The following is a 20,664-nucleotide window of genomic DNA, read 5'->3' on the forward strand; positions in this document are numbered from 1 at the left end:
TTAACTGCTGCAGATTTCCTGAATACACCAAGTTTGTACACCAACATTTGTGAACCATTGGCAATAGAAAAAGTCTGGGTTTGGAAATCTTACGGGTTTGGGTTTGAATTCTGACTCTTTTTTTTTGAGACAGATTTTCGCTCTTGTCACCCAGGCTAGAGTGCAATGGCGTGATCTCAGCTCACTGCAACCTCTGCCTCCAGGTTCAAGCTATTCTCCTGCCTCAGTCTCCCGAGTAGCTGGGATTACAGGCACCCACCACCGCACCCAGCTAATTTTTTTTGTATTTTTAGTAGAGACAGGGTTTCACCATGTTGGCCAGGCTGGTCTCAAACTCCTGGCCTCAGGTGATCTGCCTGCTTCAGCCTCCCAAAGTTATGAGAGATTACAGGCGTGAACCACTGCGCCCGGCCAAATTCTGACTCTTTGGACCTCCTTGCTCAATTCATATCCATGGGCCTCAGTTTTCTTCTCTATAAAATAATGTTCCAGGTAAAATACAGTCCCAGGTAGAATAGTCATGTCTACCTGATAGGGTTCTGGGAAAATTTCCTTAGATACTATGATTTCCTTAGATACTATATACAAAGCATCCAACACAGGGCTTGGTATACAGTAGGTGTCAAAAAAATAGGAGTGGTCACTTTTTTTTTTTGAGATGGAGTCTCGCTGTGTCGCCCAGGGTGTAGTGCAGTGGCACGATCTTGGCTCACTGCAAACTCCACCTCCCTCCCAGCTTCAAGGAATTCTCCTGCCTCAGCCTCCTGAGTAGCTGGGAGTAGTGGCTCATGCCACCACACTCGACTAATTTTTTTGGAGTGATCACTTTTTAATGGGAGCAAGCAGCAAATGTGATTGGAAAGATTTGAATCAGGATTTTGGAGGGCCTGGAATGCCAGGACTACTTCTTGTGACACCGAGAAACCTTGACCATCTTCTGAAAATCTATCAGATTGTTCCCTCAGTCTGGTCTGAGGAGGGAGCAAGAAGTTCTTGGCCCAGCAGCTCTTGGGTTAAAATCTTCGTCTGCATCTGAGTTATTTGTAACCCGTTGTCATGGCAACAAGTTTGGCAAGCAAGCCAGTGCTGCAAGCTCCTGACAGTGCGGAGGGGAGGGCAGTGGGAGAAGACGGAAGATTTGGAAGGGGGGTGGTCTGTGACCAGCGCCTCACTTCCCTCTGATTTGTCTGAAGCTTTCAGCTGGAGATGAGGGTGAACATCCTCTAGGGAGAATCACTGGACGTTGGAGCCTCTCCTCCCCAATCTCCTGATATTTCAGATATGAAAATAGGGCCAGAGAGGTCCAGCAGCTGGCTCAAAGCCACACAGCAAGTGAGAGACAGGACTAGACTTTTCTAAAAAAGGACTTAGGGTCATGAAACTGAAGCATAACAAACTGGGAGGGGACCTTTGGAAATGTTTCCTCCACCTCCCCACCGACACACACATGCCTTTTTGTGTTGTTCATATGAGGAACCTGGACCCGGAGTGGTTCAGAACAGACTCAGCTTCACACAGCAACGCTGGTGCTGACTTGAGATCAAAACCCAGAGGACTCGGGCCTCACAGACCTGGGTGCTTCCTGAGGAGGTGGCAGTCTAGGAGCCACAGTCCAGAGATGCCCCTCTCTGCTGACTGCCAAGACAGGGCCTCCCAGAGTCAGACTGATTTGACTGCCTTGACTTCTGACTGCCTAGGCATTTGGCCTCCTCAAATCCAACACACGCGTGTCCAGGTCACATTTCCCCTCCATCGCGTCCTCCTCTGTCTGCATGTACGTTTGTCTTCCTGCCTGTGGCATCGCTGTTGCCCAAATGGCAGCCCGGCCCCACCCTACCCTGGACCAGAGACACCTGCCACATGCTTCCCAACCATACTGCCTACAGGGCTAGGCATTTCTTGAACATTCTCATTCCTCCCAATTATCATTCTCCATCTCCCAGTTTAGCAGGTGGAAACCTAAAGGACCAGAGAAAGACAGTGACTGGCCCAAAGTCACACAGCGAGTCTTAGCCCGGATCCCTCCTCCTCGTAATGATCCTCCTCACTTTACATGTTTCTGCCCATTCCATCCCACACTGATTTCTCAGCCCTCAGAGTGCCTCTGGCACTTTTCTTTGTCTTAATCACCCCCTTAAACTTGTGCAATTTCCTCTGTGTTCTCTGCCTTATGTGCAGCCTAAAATCCTCCTGTCTCCTCATAGCTGATTCCTCACCAAGTCCAGTTGAGTCTCTCCTTTCTGTATGTCAAACCTACCTTTTTTCCTCATCCTCTGTCACTATCCTGTTCGAGCCTCAACATCCCTCACATGAATGACCCCAAACCTTCTCCCTGGTTTCCAGACTATCTTCAACCTAATATTCGGCACACCAGTAGTGAGAGGGCATTGATGTGAGTCACCACAACCTTTCCTTCTATGACACTCCATACCCCACAGGCTAAAGTCTAGCTCCTTGATTGGTAATTAAGGTCACATAAGTTCCAGCCCCTGCCAGACCTCTCAAGTCTCATCACCTGCCACTCTTGTCCTCACACCCTGTGCTCTGACCACTGAGCACATAACTATAAGTGCAACTAACTACAAGTGCTTCCTAGACTGAACCAGGCTATTTTTTTTCTAGGTGTCTTTACAATGTCCTCTGCATGAAAAGCCTTTCACACTGACACCCAAACCCCATTAACTCAGCTGTTCAAGTGTCACTTTATTCATGCAGCCTATCTTGGTTCCCAAGTTGGATGGGATCCTGTCATCTGGGCTCCCACAGCGCCCCTCTGCTCCTGTACCGTGCAGAACTGTTGTCTGGGGCGCTTTCTCCTTTCAGATCAGAAGTTCCCTGAGGGCAGGAATTCTGTCTCCAGCAAAGCCCAGCACCTGGATAGTCCCAAGAGGAAGAGTCGTCGAATATTCATTAAATGAATCCAGGAGCATGAATGGTTGGATGACGAATGAAATTTGTTTTCAGCTCTGTGATTGCGCACTCTAGCCCGATGGCCTGGGTGACAAGACTTGTTACCTAGCAGCTTTCCCTCCGCTTCGGGGCTTGGTTTATGGGGGCGTGGCTTGCGTCAGCTGACGCTAGGTTCTGTGGCCGAGCAGCCCAAACTAGATAGGTCTTGAGCAGGGAGGCGTGGTAGAAGAGAAGTGCGGATAGAAAGTGAGGGTCTTGGCGGGCGCGGTGGTTCACACCTGTAATCCTAGCACTTTGGGAGGTCGAAGCGGGTGGATTGCCTGAGCTCAGGAGTTCGAGACCAGCCTGGGCAACACGGTGAAACCCCGTCTCTACTAAAATACAAAAAATTAGCTGGGCGTAGGCCAGGCACGGTGGCTCACGCCTATAATCCCAGCACTTTGGGAGGCCGAGGGAGTGGATCACGAGGTTAGGAGTTCAAGACCAGCCTGACCAAGATGCTGAAAACCTCATCTCTACTAAAAATACAAAAATTAGCCGGGCACGATGGCAGGTGCCTGTAATCCCAGCTACTCAGGAGGCTGAGGCAGGAGAATCGCTTGAACCCAGGGGAGCGGAGGTTGCAGTGAGCCGAGATCATGCCATTGCACTGTGGCCTGGGCAACAAGAGCAAAACTCCATCTTAAAAAAAAAAATTAGCCGGGTGCAGTGGCGTATGCCTGTAGTCCCAGCTACTCGGGAGGCTGAGGCAGGAAAATTGCTAGAACCCGTGAGGCGGAGGTTGCAGTGAGCCAAGATTGTGCCACTGCACTCCAGTCTGGGCGACAGAGTGAGACTCCGTCTCAAAAAAAAAAAAAAAAAAAAAAAGTAAGGGCCTTATGAGGTAGGTGATATTATTTCCCCTCCCCCTTATAGGTAACAAAGCTGAAGCACAGGGAGGCTTAGGTGACTTGCCAAAGCTACATAGCTAAGTACCGATGTGGTGGGCCCCCAACTCTAGCCAACTCCAAGTCACTTTTCACATTGTCCTGTCCTCTTAGCATTCCCTTTGGACAACAGGGTAGTTAATGGCGAAGTCGTGCCTGGAACCTGAGTCTTAGAGAAACAACTGTCAAGGTAGAAGAGAGAGAATAAATTATATTTTGAACGCCTACTGTGACCTTGTGCAGTAAATAGCCCATAGCTAGAATGCCAGACCAGATGGAGCACTTTCTACATATTAAAAAAAAAGAGGCTGGGTGCAGTGGCTCACACCTGTAATTCCAGCACGTTGGGAGGCCTAGATGGGTGGATCACTTGAAGACAGGAGTTTGAGACCAGCCTAGACAATATAGTGTGACCCTGTCTCTACAATAACAACAACAGTAACAACAAAAATTATCCAGGTGTGGTGGCACACACCTGTAGTCCCAACTACTTGGGAGGCCGAGGTGGGAGGACCACTTGAGCCTGGGAGGTGGAGGCTGCAGTGAGCCGAGATCACACCACTGCACTCCAGCCTGGGTGACAGAGCAAGACCCTGTCTAAAAAATTCGTAGGAACTCCTTAAAATATATATACATAGCCGGGCGCGGTGACGCGTGCCTGTAGTCCCAACTACTCGGGAGGCGGAGGTGGGAGGATCGCTTGAGCCCAGGAGTTCTGGGCTATATTGCGCTATGCCGATCGGGTGTCCGAACTAAGTTTGGCATCAATATGGTGACCTCCTGGGAGCGGGGGGCCACAAGGTTGCCTAAGGAGGAGTGAACCAGCCCAGGTTGGAAACGGAGCAGGTCAAAACTCCCGTGCTGATCAGTAGTGGGATTGCACCTGTGAATAGCCACTGCACTCCAGCCTGGGCAACATAGCGAGACCTCGTCTCTAAAAATAAAAAAAAAAGAAAAAGAAAAAGATAAAATAAAAAATATATATACATGTGCAAATTTTTCTGATGTTAAAAGTAAAATTCATTAAATACATTGAAATGTTTGTCTTTGGGTGTAAAGGGAGTGGAAATACAGGCGAAAGAATAAAATTAACAAAGGAAAGGAATCAAGAGAGAAGCCTTGAACAAACTAATGATAACTTCCGTCCCACCAAAAGTAATAAGTGTTCACTGATGAAAATTTAGGGGGAAAAAAATTCCTACCATCTAAATACAACCAGTGTTAGCATCTTGGTGTACTTAGGTTTTTTTCTAGGCCTAGAAAAATCATATTTGGGATCATGCTGTATGTTCAATTACATTCTGCCACTTTCACATAAACATTTCCCATTAAAATTTTTATAAACATCATTTAAATGGCCACAAAATATTCCATTGAGTGGATATACTTACGGAATTCCTTTCTGCGTGGGTTTTGGCATTTATTTTATTTTTTTCTTACTTTCTTTAGATTTGTTTGGCCAGGTTTTAGGTTTGATTTTCTCTGTCTTATTTTGGGAGATGGCATAGAGAGAGATTGTTGTTTGAGAAAAGTAAGGAAAAGCAGGGTAAGCTTTTGGGAAGCAGTAGTATTTGAGGGAAACTTTGGAGTATGTCATGCACAAAACCTTCAAATGACACAAGAGGTTACACAGTAAAAACGGTCTCTTTCTCACCTCTCATCCTCAGTTCCTCAGATCTCCACTGGGGCTCTCCACTGTTATCAATTTTTTGTAGGACCTTTGTGTGAATATTCTAAGGCTACACAAGTGTGTGGGGGGTGTGGGGGGTGGGTATTTTTTTTTTTTTCTGAGACAGTTTCACCCTTGTTGCCCAGGCTGGAGTGCAATGGCGCGATCTCGGCTCATCGAAACCTCTGCCTCCTGGGTTCAAGTGATTCTCCTGCCTCAGTCCCTCCAGTAGCTGAGATTACAGGCATGCACCACCACATCTGGCTAATTTTATATTTTTAGTAGAGATGGGCCTTCTCCATGTTGGTCAGGATGGTCTTGAAGTCCTGACCTCAGGTGATCCACTCGCCTCAGAATCCCAAAGTGCTGGGATTACAGGCATGAGCCACCGCACCCGGCCTGTTTTTTGGTCCTTTTGAACAGCTTTATTGAGATATAATTCACTTACCATACAATTCACCCCTTCAGAATGTAGAATTCATCCGGCATGAAACTGGAGGTGAAAATAAATAAAATAAGAAAAAGAAAAAAATAGACTGTAGAATTCAATGGCTTTTAGTATATCCATAGAGTTGTTCAACCATCACCACAATCAATTTTAGAATATTTTTCATTACTCTTGTATTAGTTCGTTTTCACACTGCTATAAAGAACTGCCAGAGTCTGGAATAATTTATAAATAAAAGAAGTTTAATTGACTCACAGTTTTGCATGACTGAGGAGGACTCAGGAAGCTTAAAATCATGCAGAAGGGGAAGCAGGCGCATCTTACATGGTAGCCGGAGACAGAGTGTGTCAAAGAGGAACTGTCAAACACTTATAAAACCATCAGATCACCAGGCGTAGTGGCTCAGGCCTGTAATCCCAGCACTTTGGGAGGCCGAGGTGGGCAGATCACGAGGTCAAGAGATCGAGGCCATCCTGGCCAACATAGTGAAACCTCGTCTCTACTAAAATACAAACATTAACTGGGTGTTGTGGCATGCGCCTGTAATCCCAGCTACTCGGGAGGCTGAGGCAAGAGAATTGCTTGAACCTGGAAGGCGGAGGTTGCAGTGAGATGAGATTGTGCCACTGCACTTCAGCCTGGCGCCTGGTGACAGAGCGAGACTCTGTCTCAAAAAAAAAAAAACCATCAGATCTCGTGAGGATTCTCTCACTATCATGAAAACAGCATGGGGGAAACCACCCCCATGAGTCAATCACCTTCCACTAGGTCCCTCCCTTGACGTGGGGATTATGGGGATTACAATTTGAGATGAGATTTGGGTAGGGACACAGCCAAGCTATATCAGCTCCAAAAAGAAACCCTATACCCCTTAGCCATCATCCCCCAGTGTCCCCATCACCCATCACTAGACAACCACCAGTTTACTTTCTGCCTCTGTAGATTTGCCTATTCTGAATATTGCGGTTTTTTTTTTTTTTTTTTTTTTTGAGACGGAGTCTCACTCTGTCACCCAGGCTGGAGTGCAGTGGCGTCATCTCGGCTCACCGCAACCTCTGCCTCCCTGGTTCAAGTGATTCTCCTGCCTTAGCCTCCTGAGTAGCTGGGATTACAGGCGTGTGCCACCAGGCCCAGCTAATTTTTGTACTTTTAGTAGAGATGGAGTTTCACCATGTTAGTCAAGCTGGTCTTAAACTCCTGATCTGGGGATCCGCCCACCTCGGCCTCCCAAAGTGCTTGGATTACAGGTGTGAGTCATTGCGCCTGGCCTATTCTGAATATTTCATATAAAAAGAATCATACAAAATGTGGCCTTCTGTGATTGACTTCTCACTAGCATGATGTTTTCAAGCTTCATACATGTTGTAGCATTTTTCAGTATTTCCATTTTTTGAAGAAAAATATAGAGTTGTTTTTGTTTTTTTGGGGGGGACGGGGTTTCACCATGTTGGCCAGGCTGGTCTTGAACTTCTGACCTCGTGATCCACCTGCCTTGGCCTCCCAAAGTGCTGGGATTACAGACGTGCGCCACTGCAGCCGGCCAGAGACTTTATTTTTATTTTTTGTCTGTTTGTTTGTTTTGAGACACAGGATCTCTCCTTGTTGCTCACGTTGGAGTGCAGTGGTGTGATCATGGCTCACTACACCGTTGACCTCCCACCTCAGCCCCCTGAGTAGCTGGGACCATAGGCATGCACCACCACGCCTGGCTAAGTTTTTAATTTTTTGTCGAGACAGGATCTCCCTATGTTGCCTAGACTAATCTCAAACTCCTAGGCTCAAGTGATTCTCCCACCTTGGCCTCCCAAAGTGATGGGATTACAGGTGTGAGCTACCATGCCCAACCCTAGACTTTATTTTTTTGAGCAGTTTTAGGTTTACACAAAAACTGGGTGAAAAGTACAAAGAGTTTCCATAAACCCCCTTACCCTACTACAGTTTCCTCTATTATTAACATGGGATACATTTGTTAAAACCGATGAGCCAATATTGGTACATTATTATTATTGTTATTATTTTGAGACAGAGTCTCGCTCCATTGCCCAGGCTGGAGTGCAGTGGTGCGATCTTGGCTCACTGCAATCTCTGCCTCCCAGGTTCAAGTAATTCTCCTGCCTCATACTCCTGACTAGCTGGGATTACGGGTGTTGCCATCACACCCTGCTAACTTTTGTATTTTTAGTGGAGACAGGGTTTCACCATGTTGGCCAGGCTGGTCTCAAACTCCTGACCTCCTGATTCACCAGCCTCAGCCTTCCAAAGTGCTGGGATTACAGGTGTGAGCCACTGTACCTGGCCTGGTACATTATTATTAACTAAAGTCCATAGTTTGCTTGAAGGTTCACTCTTGGGGTTGTACATTCTGTGGGTTTTGACAAATGTCTAATGTTATGTATCTACCATTACAGTATCATACAGAGTAGCTTCATTGCCCTAAAAAATCTTCTGTGCTTGGCTAGATGTGGTGGCTCAGGCCTGTAATCCCAGCACTTTGAGAGGCCGAGGCGGGTGGACCACAAAGTCAAAAGATCGAGACCATCCTCGCCAACATGGTGAAACCTCATCTCTACTAAAATACAAAAATTAGCTGGGAGTGGTAGTGCGTGCCTGTAGTCCCAGCTACTTGGGAGGCTGAGGCAGGAGAATTGCTTGAACCTGGGAGGCGGAGGTTGCAGTGAGCCGAGATCACACCACTGAACTCTAGCCTAGCGCCTAGCGACAGAGCAATACTCTGTCTCAAAAAAAAAAAAAAAGAGATATTGAGACCATCCTGGCCAACATGGTGAAACCCCATCTCTACTAAAAATACAAAAATTAGCTGGGTGCAGGAGGCTGAGGCAGGAGAATCGCTTGAACCCAGGAGGTGGAGGTTGCAGTGAGCCGAGATTGTGCCACTGCACTCCAGCCTGGGTGACAGAGTGAGACCCTGTGTCAAAAAAAAAAAAAGGTCCTCTGTACTCCACCTATTCACCCCATTCTCCTTCCCTCAAAGCCCTGGCAACTTTTGAGCTTTTACTGTTCCATAGTTGGCTTTCCGGAATGTCTCATAGTTGGAATCATACAGTACGTAGCTAGCCTACAGTATGAAGGAAGGATTGGTGTCCTCCACTTAGCAATATGCATTTAAGCTTCCTCCACGTCTTTCCATGGCTTGATAGCTTGTTTTTTATTGCCCGATAATATTTCATTGAATGGATGTACCATGATGTGTTTTCTCAGTCACCTTGGTTGCTTCCAAGTTTTAGCAACTTTGAAAACAATTGCTATAAACATTCATGTGTAGATTTTTATGTGAACATAAATTTTCAGCTCATATGGGTAAATACCAAGAAGCACGATTTCTGGATCATATGGTAAGAAAGAGTAAGTTTATCTTTGTAAGAGACTATTCCAAAGTGGCTGTACTATTTTACATTCCCACTTTGCAGTGAGGATTCCTGTTGCTCTACATTCCTTGTCAACATTTGATGCTGTCAGTATTTTGGATCTTAGCCATTCTAATAGGGTTGTGGTGATATCTTACTGTTAGTTTAATTCTCAATTCCCTAATGATACATGACGTTGCGCATCTTTTCATATGCTTCTTTGCCATCTGTATATCTTCTTTGCTGAGATCTTTTGCTCACTTTTAAATTGGATTGTTTGCTTTTTTATTGTTGAGGGGTTTCTTTTTTCTTTTTTAAAATTATTATTGTTTTTTCTTATAGGGATGGAGTTTTGCCATGTTGCCCAGGCTGGTCTTGAACTCCTGGACTCAAGCAATCTACTCACCTTGGCCTCCCAAAGTGCTGGGATTACAGGCATGAGCCACCGTGTCTGGCCTTATTGTTGAGTTTTAAGAGGTGATTGTATCTTTTAGATACCAGTTCTTTATTAGATAGGTGTTTTGCAGCTATTTTTCTCCATTTTGTGGCTTGTCTTTTCATTCTCTTAAAAGTGTCCTCAGCAGAGCACAAGTTTTTAATCGTAACGAAACCAAATTTATCAGTTTTTTCTTTTATGCATTGTGCTTTTGGTGTTCTATCTAAAAAGTTATTGCCAGCCTGGGCAACATGGCAAGACCACGTCTCTATTAAAAATATGGAAAATTATTTGGGCATGGTGGTGTACACCTGTGGTCCTAGCTACTCGGGAGACTGAGGTAGGAGGATCGCTTGAGCCTGGGGGACAGAGGTTGCAGTGAGCCTAAATTGTGCCATGCCCTCCAGCCTGGGTGACAGAGTGAGACTCTGTCTCAAAAAAATAAAAATAAAATAAAATAAAAAGTCATCGCCAAAGCCAAAGTCACCTGGATTTTCTCCTATGTCACCTTCTAGGAATTTTATAGTTTTGCATATTATACTTAGGCCTATGATCCATTTTGAGTTAATATTTGTGAAAGGTTTAAGATCTGTGTCTAGATGAATGTTTTTGCATGCAGATGTCCAGTTATTCCAGCACCAATTGTCAAAAAGAGCATCCTTCTTCTATTGAATTGCCTGTGCTTCTTTGTCAAAACTCAGTTGGTTATATTTGCGTGTATCTTTTTCTAGGCTCTCTATTCTGTTCCATTAATCTATTTGTCTATTCTTTTATCAATAACACACTGTCTTGGTAACTGTAGCTTTATTTAGTAAGTCTTGAAGCCAGGTGGTGTCAGTCTTCTGACTTCGTTTTTCTCCTTCAATATTGTATTGGTTATTCTGGGTCCTTTGCCTTTCCAGATAAAATTTAGAATTAGTTTGTTGATACCCAACAAATAATTTAGTGGGATTTTGTTTGGGATTGTGTTGAATCTATAGATCAAGTTGGCAAAAACTGACATCTTGATAATATTCAGTCTTCCTATCTGTATACAAGAAATAGGTCTCCATTTATATTTTCTCTGATTTCTTTTATCAGTGTTTTATAGTTTTCCTCATGTAGATCTTGTACTTATTTTGTTAGATTTATACCTAAATATTTCATTTTCTTGCCGCTAATGATAAATGATATTGTGTTTTTTATTTTAAATTCCAACTATTCATTGCTGGTATATAAGCAAGCACTTGAGGCTGGACACACCTGTAATCCCAGCACTTTGGGAGGCCAAGGCAGGAGGATCACTTGAGCCCAGGAGTTCAAGACCAGTCTGATAACATAGTGAGACTCTGTCTCTATTAAAAAAAAAAAGAAAAGAAAAGAAAGAAAGCACTTGACTTTTATGTATTAACCTCGTATCCTGCAACCTTGCTATAATTGCTTATTAGTTCCAGGAGTTTTTTACTGATTCCTCGGGATTTTCGACATAGCAATCATGTCATCTGCAAACAGAGACTATTTTATTTGTTCTATCCTAATCTGTGTACCTTTTCTTTTCTTGTCATTTTGCATTATTTAGGACTTCTAGTATGATATTGAATAGGAGTAGTGAGAGCAGACACCCATGCCTTCCTTGTTCCTGACCTTGGGGAGAAAGCTTCTAGTTTCTCACCAGTAAATACGACACTAGCTGTAGGTTTTTTGTGTTTTTTTTTTTTTTTTTTTTTTTTTTTTTGAGACAGAGTTTCGCTCTTGTTGCCCAGGCTGGAGTGCAATGGTGTGATCTTGGTTCACTGCAACCTCTGTCTCTTGGGTTCAAGCGATTCTTCTACCTCAGCCTCCCAAGTAGCTGAGAATATAGGCATGCATAACCACACCCAGCTAATTTTGTATTTGCAGTAGAGACAGGGTTTCACCATGTTGGTCAGGCTGGTTTTGAACTCTTGACCTCAGCTGATCCACCCGCCTCAGCCTCCCAAAATGATGGGATTACAGGCATGAGCCACCATGCCTGGCCTTTTTATTTATTTATTTATTTTATTTATTTATTTTTGAGATAGAGTATCGCTCTGTTGCCTAGGCTAGAGTAGTGTGATGCAGTTATGGCTCACTGCAGCCTCAACCTGACAGGCTCAAGCCATGCTCCCACTTGAGCCTCCCCAGTAGCTGGGACCATAGGTGCGTGCCACCACCCCTGGCTAATTTTTGTACTTTTTGTAGAGACTAGGTTTTGCCACAAGTAATTTGTGCACCTTGGCCTTCTAAAGTGCTGGGATTTTTTTGTTGTTGTTTTTCTGGGTTTTTTTGAGATGGAGTCCTGCTCTGTCTCCCAGGCTGGAGTGCAGTGGCGTGATCTCAACTCACTGCAACCTCTGCCTCCCTGGTTCAAGCAATTCTCCCACCTCAGCCTCCCGAGTAGCTGGGGGTACAGGTGCCTACCACCACACCCGGCTAATTTTTGTATTTTTAATAGAGATGGGGTTTCACCATATTGACCAGGCTGGTCTCAAACTCCTGACCTCAAGTGATCTGCTCACCTTGGCCTCCCAAAGTGTTGGGATTACAGCCACCACACCCAGTCACAGATGTTTTTTAGCTATGTTTTTTCCATTAGGATTTTTTTTGAATTTTTATTTTGACAATTTCAGACTTACAGAAAAGTTTCAAGAATCGTACAAAGAATTGCTGTATACTCTTCACCTAGATTTGTTAAATGTTCACATTTTACCACATTTGTTTAGCCTACTGTTTCTTCCTCTGTCTCATATATATATTCTGTTCCATTGATCTATTGATCTATCTACCCATATATATTTATATGTGTATTCTTTATATATATATTCTTTATACATGTATTTCTTTTTCTCCAGAACTGATTAAATTGATAGTCAGTTACAGACATAATGCCTTTTTATCCCTAAATACTTCAATGAGTATTTCCTAAGATAAAGAATTGTGTTTTTTTGCAGTAGCTTCGAAGGAAAAAAATAAGTAAAAAAAATAAAGAATTGTGTTTTATAAACGCTGAACAATTATCAAAAATCAGAAAATTCACATCGATAACAATACTATTATATATAGAATCTACAGACCTTATTCAGAACTCACAAATTTCCTCAATCATAGCCTTTATAGCCAAAAAAACAATCCTCTGAATAATGTGCATTTGGTTGTTATAGCTCTGTAGTTTCCTTCCATATGGAAGAGTCCCTCAGTCTTTCTCTGTTTCATGACACTGACATTTTTGGAGAGTGCAGGCTAGTTGTTTTTGGACAGTCCCTCAATTCGTGTTTGTCTGATGCTTCCTCGTAATTAGACTCAGGTTATGCATTTTGGTAGGAATCTCACAGAAGTGATGCTGTGTCTCTTTCAGTGCATCATATCTGGATGCACATGATGTCTGATTGTCCCATTAATGTCAATGCAAACTTGCATCACTTGGTTAAGGTAGCGTCCATTGGGTTTCTCCACTGTAAAGTTACTGTAGTACCTTGTGGGGAGATGCATTGGGCTTATGTAAATATACTCTTACTCAAACTTTCACCCACCAGTTTTACTGTTCACTGATGATTCTCACCTGGAACAATTATTATGGCTGAGGTCCACAAATGTTGATTTTCAAATGCCATCATTCTTTTGACATGTCTTGGGTTGGCTTTCCAGTATAAGGGAGCAGTTTTCTTTCTCCTACGTTTATTTATTTATATCCTCATGGACTTATGGTTGTCTCCTTTACGCAGTGGGTTATAACACATTAAACTATTCTTTATTTTGATGTGCAAATGTTCCATATTTGACCATTAGGACACCTCTAATCTGCTGTGTCCTTGGACATATCTCCATCTCTCTTTGAACAATTCTTTGTTTTCTAGCACCCCAAGATGCTGCAGTCCCATCTTATGCTTTCCCTGCCGCAGCCCTGGAACTAGCCATTTTCCCAAGGAGCCCTGGCTCTTTAGTAACCAAGATTTGGGCACCAGGTGTTACAGCTATATTTTAAGGGTTTGCTTTTTTGTTTGAAAAGATAAAGCTGGGCCGAACGCGGTGGCTCACGCCTGTAATCCCAGCACTTTCGGAGGCCAAGGCGGGTGGATCACGAGGTCAAGAGATGGAGACCATCCTGGTCAACATGGTGAAACCCTGTCTCTACTAAAAATACAAAAAATTAGCTGGGCATGGTGGCGCGCATCTGTAGTCCCAACTACTCGGGAGGCTGAGGCAGGAGAATTGCTTGACCCCAGGAGGCAGAGCTTGCAGTGAGCCGAGGTCGCGCCACTGCACTCCAGCCTGGCACCTGGTGACGGAGTGAGACTCTGTCTCAAAAAAAAAAAAAAAAAGAAAGAAAAGAAAAAGCTGAAGCCCCGTTACTGACAATCAAATGCTCTTTGTTGGAAGTATTGGGAAATAGGCAATATCTGCCTGTAAAGGTTGTTAGGTGTTGGTGTCTTCTGAAAGCAAGTTGTGCCTTGGGATGTGGTACCACAGAGATTCGGGGGAAGGAGCAAAAGTGGAGGTGACTGGCAATGAGGGTGGGCTGGAACATTTGAAAGGATAATAACAGCTTATAATTTGCATTTAGTGAGCACTTACTGTGTGCCAGGCAGTGTGCCGGGAGCTTCACAAACATTTTCTCTGATCCCTACAATAATTTTTGGAGGTGAAGTGAGGTTGACTTACTGGCTAGTGATAACTGAGCCAGGATAAGAACCCAGAGAGGGAGGAAAATGGTGGGATAAGCTATTGAAGAGGGAAAATGGCATATCTCTGGATTTTGGAGAAATTGCTCTGGTGTAATAGGTTAGGAATTTGAAGACTGAGGCTCTAGTCCCAGTTCTGCCACCCACTGATTGTGAGATCGGGGGTAGCCACATAGCCTTTTTGAACATTAGTTCCCTTGCCTGGCTACCTCACAGAGTTGTTAAGAGAATCAAATTAAATAATGATCCAAAAGCAGATTTGTAAACCATAAAGTGCTACACAAATGGAGGTGGTTACTATTTATTTATTTTGATTTTTAGAGACAGGGTCTCACTCTGTCACCCAGGCTGGAGTGCGGTAGTGTGATCACAGCTCACTGCGGTCTTGAATTCCTGGGCTCAAGCGATCCTCCACCTTCACTTCCCAAGTAGCTGGGACTACAGGTGCATGCCACCATGCCCAGATAATTTGTTTTTTTTTTGGTAGGGACAGGATCTTGCTTTGTTGCCCAGGCTGGTCTCAAACTCCTGGGCTCAAGCCATCCTCCTGCCTCAGCCTCCCAAAGTGCTGGGATTACAAGCATGAGCTACCTCACACAGCTGGAAGTGGTTACGATCTAGTTAGCCTTATGAGCCTAAAGTTTCCTCTTCCATCAGAGACCATAATTTTCTTGAAAATGTAATTGATCACCGGGCATAGTGGCTCATGCCTGTAATTCCAGCACTTTGGCAGGCTGAGGCAGGCGGATCGCTTGAGCACAGGAGTTTGAAACCAGGCTGAGAAACATAAAGAGATCCCATCTCTACAAAGAAAAAAAAAGAAAAGAAAAATTAGCAAGGCATGGTGGCATACACCCGTAGTCCCAGCTACTCAGGAAGTTGAGGTGGGAGAATCACTTGAGCCCAGGAGGTTGAGGCTGCAGTGAGCTGTGATCACGCTACTGCACAGTAGCATGGGTGACATGACAAGGCCCTGTCTCAAAAATAAATAAATAAATAAATAACCAACTATGAAACTCTGTTTTCTATCTTGCTAGACTATGATTATCTCTTTTGTTGGCTTTGATGAAGCCATGTTGGGAAGGTCCATGTGGGAAGAAACTGAAGAGCAGCATCCAGGCAGAAACTGTGGTGCTCACTCTAACAGTCTTTGAGGAATTGAAAATCTGCCAATGACCAGGTGATCTTGGAAGTGAGTCCTTCCTCCGTCAAACCTTCAGATGAGGCTCTATCCCTGGATGACACCTTTATTACAGTCTTGTGAGGGACCCTGAAGCAGAGGGCCCAGTTAAGCTGTGTATAGATTCGTGACCTACAGAAATTATGAAATGAAGAATATTGGGTTTTTTTTATTTTTTGAGATGAGATTTTGCTCTTGTTGCCCAGGTTGGAGTGCAGTGGCATGATCGTGGCTCACTGCAACCTCCGCCTCCTGGGTTCAAATGTTTCTCCTGCCTCAGCCTCCAAGCAGCTGGGATTACAGGCATGAACCACCACGCCTGGCTAATTTTTTGTGTGTGTGTGTTTAGTAGAGATGGAGTTTCACTATGTTAGTCAGGCTGGTCTCGAACTCTGACCTCAGGTGATCCACCCACCTTGGCCTCCCAAAGTGCTGGGATTACAGGTGTGTGCCACCGCGCCCGGCCAAAATGTTGTTTTAAGCCACAAAATTTGTGGCCATTTGCTACTCAGCAATAGGTAACTAATACAGTAACCATCATCTTTTATATAAGCTCCTTTAGTCATCTGTTCATTCCTATTTTGCTTTTTATTTTTTGAGACAGGGTCTTTCTCTGTCACCCAGGTTGGAATGCAGTGGCATTATCATAGCTCATCTCAGCCTCAAACTCCTGGGCTCAAGAGATCTTCCCACTTCAAACTCCTGAGTAGCTGAAATTACAAGCATGCACCACCACAATTAGCTATTTTTTTTTTTTTTTTTTTTTTTTTTGTAGTGACAAAGTCTCATTATGTTGCCCAGGCTGGTCTGGAACTCTGGCCTCAAGCAGTCCTCCTACCCCAGCCTCCCAGAGTGCTGGGATTGTAGGTGTGAGTCACTGTGCCTGGCCTTGCCTGTATTCTTACAAATCTGCGTTTTCCCTCCCTTGAGTCAACCTTGAACTGCTTTGCTTCCTTCAAAACTTTTCTACTGTATCTTCTGGAAATCACACTCTATAGTTAAGAAGTTACCCTGTAAAGTGTAATATATTTGGATATTTTGTGTTTTGTGTGTGGTTTTTTGTTTGTTTTTTGAGATGGAATCTCCCTCCATCGCCCAGTGTGGAGTGCAGTGGCACAATCTTGGTTCACTGTAAACTCCAACTTCCGGTTCAAGCGATCCTCCTGCCTCAGCCTCCTGAGCAGCTGGGACTACAGGTGTGCACCACCATGCCCAGCTTTTTTTTTTTTTTTTTTTTTTTGTAGAGACAGGGTTTCATCAGGTTGGCCAGGCTGGTCTTGATCTGACCTCGTGATCTGCCTGCCTTAGCCTCCCAAAGTGCTGGGATTACAGACGTGAGCCATTGCGCCCGGCCTAATTTTTGTATTTTTAGTAGAGGCAGGGTTTCACCCTGTTGGCCAGGCTGGTCTTGAACTCCTGACCTCAGGTGATCTGCCCACCTTGGCCTCCCAAAGTGCTAGGATTACAGGCGTGAGCCACTGCACCCAGCTGGGTTTTGTGTTTTTTAGAATGGGGTCTCAGTCTGTTACCCAGGCTGGAGTGCAGCGGTGTGATCATTTCTCACTGCAGTCTCCAACTTTGGGGCTCAAGCAATCCTTCCACCTCAACCTCTGGAGTAGCTGGGACTGCAGGTGTGAGCCACCGCACCTGGCTGGATATAACATATTTGAATAAACAGAGAGACATACCTGGTTCCTATATGGGCAGACTCGATATTTATTAAAATGTTAATACTCTCCAAATTAATTTATAAAGCACCAAATAAGTTTTAGTTGATATTACATTTCTATTGTATCTCGTTAGAAGAATAAACATCTAGAAATAATCAAGAAAATTCTGAAAATGAGTAATGAGCACCAACTATTCTTAGCACTTGTTGAAAGACATTGTGAGGTTGTAGGAATTAAACAGTGATATCAATTCAAAACTGACAACTAGATCAGTGGAACGCAATAGAAAGTTCAGGAAAAAACATTGCCTATGGATAATTTAGTAATTGAGAAATGATATTTTAATTCATTGGTGAAAAGATAGAATGTATAACAAATGGTATTGGGATAACTGGCTTGTGATTTTGGTGAAAATGAGATTGGATCCGTATCTAATTCCTTACACCAAAATAAATTCCAGGTGTATGAAATAAATAAATAAGGCCGGGTGTGGTGGCTCATGCCCGTAATCCCAGAACTTTGGGAGGCCGAGGCAGACAGATCACCTTAGGTCAGGAGTTCGAGACCAGCCTGGCTAATGTGGTGAAACTTTGTCTCTACTAAAAATACAAAAATTAGTCAGGTGTGGTGGTGGGTGCCTGTAATCCCAGCTACTCGGGAGGCTGAGGCAGGAGAATCGCTTGAACCTGGGAGGCGGAAGTTGCAGTGAGCTGAGATCACGCCACTGCACTCCAGCCCGGGCAACAGAGCAAAACTCCAACTCAAAACATAAAAATAAATAAACATTCAAAGCTCACCCATACTTTATTCATAATTGACAAAAAATGGAAAACTCCCATGTCCATCAGCAGGTGGATAAACAAATTATGGTATGGCCACACAGTGGAAGACTGCTTAGCAACAAAAAGGGATTGACTTTTTTTTTTTTTTTTTTTTTTTTTTTTTGAGACAGAGTCTCCCTCTGTCACCAGGCTGGAGTGCAGTGGCTCGATCTCAGCTCACTGCAACCTCTGCCTCCCGGGTTCAAGTGATTGTCCTGCCTCAGTCTCCTTAGTGGCTGGAACTACATGTGCGCGCCACCACACCCAGCTAATTGTTTTGTATTTTTAGTAGAGACGGGGTTTCACCATGTTGGCCAGGATGGTCTCCATCTCTTGACCTGGTGATCCACCCTCCTCGGCCTCCCAAAGTGCTGGGATTACAGGCGTGAGCCACCGCGCCCGGCCAGCATGGACTCTTGATACGTGGAACGACTGCAGTGAATCTCAAAATCAGATGCTCAGTGAATGAAGCCAGACAAAAAAGAGCACATACCATATGATTCCACTTATATAATGTTCAAGAACAGGTCAAACTAATCTATGATGATAGAACTCAGAACAGTCGCACTTGTGAAAGAAGGTTGCGTTGAAGGGTCATTAGGATGATGGAAATGTTCTGTATCTTGATAGACATATGGGTGACATGGGTTCATGCTTTTGTCAAAACTGATTGAAGGCTGGACACGATCGCTCACACCTGTTATCCCAGCACTTTGGGAGTCCAAGTCGGGGGGATTGCTTGAACACAGGAGTTCAAGATCAGCCTGGGCAACCATAGTGAAACCCCATCTCTATAAAAAATACAAAAATTAGCTGGGTGTGGTGGCACATGCCTGTAGTCCCAGCTACTCTGGAGGCTAAGGTGGGAGGATTGCTTGAGCCTGGGAGGTGGAGGTTGCAGTGAGCCAAAGATTACACCAGTGCACTCCAGCCTAGGTGCCAAAGTGAGAGCCTGTCTCAAAAACAAAAACAAAAACAAAAGTGTTGGTTATAGCCATTATTGGATTTAAAAAAAAGCGTAATTGAACTTTTCATTTAAGATTTGAGAATTTCATAATATGTAAATTACATCTCAATAAAAAATTATTGGCTGGGTGCAGTGGTTCACACCTGTAATCTCAGTACTTTGGGAGGCCAAGGTGGGAGGATTGCTTGAGCCCAGGAACTTGAGACCAGTTTGGGCAACATAGACCTCATCTTTGCAAAAATAAAAACAAAACTAGCCAGGCATGGTGGTGTGTGCCTGTGGCCCCAGTTACTTTGGAGGCTGAGGTGGGAGGATCATTTGAGCCCCGAAGTTCAAGGCTGCAGTGAGCTGAGATTGTGCCACTGCACTCCAGCCTGGGTAACAGAACAAGACCCTATCCCAAACAAAATTACTAGTACTTATAATATCACTCATAAAATATTGGAAGGAAATATTCAATATTGTTACAGTCTAGAGTGGGGAAGGCCTTTCTTATGTGACACAAAACCCAGAAACCATGAAGGAAAAGATAGATGATGTTTTCAGTTTCTCTCTTTTCTATTCTTTTTTTGAGACGGGGTCTCACTCTGTTACCCAGGCTGGAGTGCAATGGTGCAATCTTGGTTCATTGCAACCTCTGCCTCCTGGGCTCAAGTGATTCTCCTGCCCCAGCCTCCCAAGTAGCTGGAAATGGGGTTTGCCATGTTGCCCAGGCTGAGCTCAAGTGATCCCCCCACCTCAGCCTCCCAAAGTGCTGGGATTACAGGAGTGAGTCACACACCCATCCTATTTTATTTTCAATTACAGAGAGAACTTAATGGAATTTCTACAGTCTACAACCAGAGAAGAAGACCTAGAGGCTGCCTGGCCCTGCCTGAAGCTTTTGTGGGCCAACTCCAGGTCTGACCCTGTTTTGAGAGGATGGGCTACATCCCCACCTTGATCTCCGGTTCAGCTGCTTGGCCCAGAACCAGGTCCGCAGCAGTGTTGAGGGGCTGGTGCTTGGGACTGGCTGGCTGGGTCAGGCCCCTTGGGACATCTTGGTCACAGGTCACATGATGCTCCTAGCTGAGAAAGGCTTGGGGATGACTGACCATCTTAATGGTTGTGTTTCAGTTAGGGACACCTCAGAGGCCAGACACAAACAGTGGGCTTGGAAGGGGCAGCTTAGCCGAATGCCCAGAAGCTGGACTGGTGCTCAGACGCAGCCCAGGACCCCAGCCTGCTGCGAGAGCCCACTCCCCTTCTTTTCTTTTTTTGAGACAAGATCTCACTCTGTCACGCAGGCTGGAGTGCAGTGACATGATCATGGCTTACTGCACACTTCAACCTCCCCAGCTCAGGTGATCTCTGACCTCACTCTCCTAAGTAGCTGAGACTACAGTGGGTGCTACCATGCCAAGCTAATTTTTATGTTTTCTTTTTTTCTTCCTTCCTTCCTTTCTTTCTTTCTTTCTTTCTTTCTTTTTTTTTAGAGGGAGTCTTGCTCTGTCACCCAGGCTGGAGTGGAATGGCATGATCTTGGCTCACTGGGCTCACTGCAATCTCCACCTCCCGGGTTCAGGCGATTCTTCTGCCTCAGCCTCCTGAGTAGCT

Source organism: Aotus nancymaae, unplaced genomic scaffold (assembly GCF_030222135.1).
Source record: "Aotus nancymaae isolate 86718 unplaced genomic scaffold, 86718_ANA_hifiasm-v0.15.2.pri h1tg000058l, whole genome shotgun sequence".
In the NCBI taxonomy this organism is placed as follows: domain Eukaryota; kingdom Metazoa; phylum Chordata; class Mammalia; order Primates; family Aotidae; genus Aotus; species Aotus nancymaae.